This window comes from Octopus bimaculoides, chromosome 9, assembly GCF_001194135.2.
Source record: "Octopus bimaculoides isolate UCB-OBI-ISO-001 chromosome 9, ASM119413v2, whole genome shotgun sequence".
Classification (NCBI taxonomy): Eukaryota; Metazoa; Mollusca; class Cephalopoda; order Octopoda; family Octopodidae; genus Octopus; species Octopus bimaculoides.
The window spans coordinates 27273861-27277292 of NC_068989.1; positions in this window are offsets into that span (position 1 = coordinate 27273861).

The window sequence follows — 3432 nt, forward strand, 5'->3', positions numbered from 1 at the left end:
TGTGTGTGTGTGTGTGTGTGTGTGTGTGTGTGTGTGTGTGTGTGTGTGTGTGTGTGTGTTTGTCCCTGTGTTTGTCCGACCACCACCGCTTCAAAACGGGTGCTGGTTTGTTTGCATCCCCGTAATCTAGCGGTTCAGATAAAGAGTCCGAGAGAATAAGAACTAGGCTTTAAAAAATAAGTACTGGAGTCGCTTTATTCGACTAAAAAATTCAAGGCCCCAGCATGGCCGCAGTGTCATGACTGAAACAAGTAAAAATTATCTTTCCAACACTCACAAGACTTTGGTATGCCCGGGGCTATAGTAGAAGACACTTGCCCAATACGCCCGAAATTGTTTGGCAGGCAAAGCAGCTTCCTTAACCAAGAAGCACCAAAACAACACTCAAGAAACTCTTTTTTTACTTTATATATATACTCCATAACCCATAACACCGTTGTGTCTAACTAAGCTTAGCTCAGACTATAATATGAATTCTTTGCAGTTTCCGTTATGCTATAAGTAGGCAACACTGGCTATTTTAAATACTGTTTATTTAATAAATTTCTCAGAGATTTTAGTGAGGCTTTCCAAACAGCGTGTTACCGTTTCACACTTTAGTCAGGGTTGTGTGACATATTTGTACTGTGTTTTGTTATAGTTTATTATTGGTGATTTATAATTTTTTCTAAACATATTTTGTTTATTTTTCAGTAGTTTTATCATGAAAAAAAAACATAAAGACGGAGGAAGGAATTTCGGTAGGGTTCTTGTTGGGTATCTCGCTAAATGTTTGCTTAGAGCAATCTGTGTATTATTGGGATCTTATATTTGTTACTTATGAGTAATGTACAAGATTCTCAGGTAATGTTTTGTTTGTTCTTTTTAATCTATTAAAAATTTTACACTTAGAAAAAAAAAAATGTTTTCTGGTGAGGCGATTTTTTTTTCAACCTGAGATATGTCACGAGGTGATTTTATAGGAAGTGTTTTCTATAAGGCAGTTGCAGTTTCCACAGTTGGGAACCCCACTTTTTCGGCAGATGGAGTTGTATTTTTGGAAGGCATTTTATCGGTAGTTAGTAACAACCAAAGGAACTTTTGTTGTTTTTTGCTTTTTCATTATTTTAAATGCTTCCAATGCATTCATCATTGGATTTTATTTCCATAATGAAATGGTTTGGAATAATATGTATTTTTTGTATTTTTTGTATTTTTGTATTTTTTGTATTTTTTGTATTTTTTGTATTTTTTGTATTCTTAGGGTTGTGAGTTGTTACGTAGATCAGAGTATTTGGTTTCTTAGAATTGTTTTCGTTCTTTGCAATTCATTAAAATCTATTGAGTTGGCACATTCTGCTTTGTGATCGATTAATATTTTACTGTATTTCCTATTAAGTAGAAAATATACACTGTACTCGAGGTATTTGAGGACATTTGATAAGTTGAAAGAATTGTAACCTAAGAAAATTATACAGATGTTATCAATAAGCTTTGTTATGAGATTATTCTATGAACCTACCTTCAGCTAGATGACTGCTTTAATAAGGATCGGAATCGTTTACATGTCAGCATTAAAAGGATTTTATACATTTTGAACAATGGCCGTGTTCTGTGAAGCTATGTTACTGAGAGAATGTAGATTAGTCTTCTTTTCAACAACGTTCGAAACTTGTAATCCTTTGGATTTACATCTGGAAAGTTTGTAGATAAATTTTGTGAAACATTTTGTGATATCCATTCTAGTGTTACAAGGGTCTGTAGGATGACGCTGAGTATTGTTGAAACACATATGGTATTCCACTGTATACTTTATCCATTCAGGACTTTAAAACGCTTTCCATCACTTCAACATATCCTCTAGCACGAATTCTAAGATTCTGTGGAAACATGTAAGGTGGCGTGACATGACCTTCGTTATCATTACTCTTACAGCTACACAGTTGCTGGACGCTTAATTTTCATCACACTGGAGACATAGAGAAGGTTCTGCACATAATCATCTGTCGAATTTAATTTTCATTATTTTACTTGTTTCACTCATTTGACTACGGCCATGCTGAAGCACCGCCTTTACTCGAACAAATCGACCCCAGAAGTTATTCTATCGGGCCCTTTGTCGAGCCGCTAAGTTGCGGGGACGTAAACACACCAACATCGGTTGTCAAGCGATGGTGGGGTGACAACAGGCTTCTTTCAATTTCTGCCTACGAAACCCACTCACAAGGCTTTGGTCGGCCCGAGACTATAGTAGAAGACACTTGACCAAGATGTCAGGCAGGGGGACTGAAACATTTCGTTGGGAATCAAGCTTCTTACCACACAGCGACTCCTGCTGGTAACAATGAATGCATGTCATTTATCTGCCCTAGGGGCCATGAAAAAATAAGAACATTTTAATAATTATATTATACATACACTGATAATTACACACATACACACACACACATACACAAACACACACATACGTACACGCACGCGCGCGTGTACGTATAAACATAATCACAAATGTTTATATAGGGTGCGGTGAATAATCTGTCGTCTAAATTCCGAAGAAATGAAAATAACACTGACATCTCATTTTAACATATATTCATCAAAATTACATTAAAACATCTTGAAATACTAAAAAGAGTTAATTTATTCAATAAAGCCTTTTGCTTCAACGACGGCCTCCAGACGACTTCGGAATTTACTGCAACTCTTCTGCTATAATCCTTGCCTTCAGTTCATCTTTGGTGTTACAAGGAGATTTGTTGGTCTCTCGCTCAACTGCACACCACATATAATAATCAAGTTGGTTACAGTCTGTGGAGTTAGGCAGCCAGATGTCAAGGGTGGTGTGGTCTCAGAAATTGTCTGACAGTCATGACGGAGTTCTCCTGCTTGTGTGACACAGTGCAGAGTCCTGTTGTCAGACAGGGTCTTCCAGCAGCCACCCTCTTCTCCTAGGTCAACACTACGTCCTCTGAGTACTTGATGTAGGCCTCCTTGCTGAGTGTGAGGTCGTGTGGAAAGATGGATGGCGGCATAACGTCAACATCACTAGTCACTTCAGATACTATGATGTTCACTGGATGTTTGATTTTTACTCTAGGTACGTCCTCAGTTTGCACTGTCCACATATTGACACCCAAACACTCTGAAATTTTCGTATTGTAGTTTCCTGCGCGAATGTCAAGCACTACAACATGTCGTTTCCAAATTTTTGGCAGAATAATTTGCATCATGGTGCTCACACACGGTGCTCAACTGACTCTACTATACTTTCTAGTCGACAAAATTAAGAATAAACAATGCGTATGCGCGAAATTAAAAATTAAAAGATGGTGACAATTTACCCTTCGTACCCTGTATATACCGATAAGTGTCATTACCTACTCTTCTCACCGTTTGTGTGTGTGTGTGTGTGTGTGTGTGTGTGTGTGTGTGTGTGTGTGTGTGTGTGTGTGT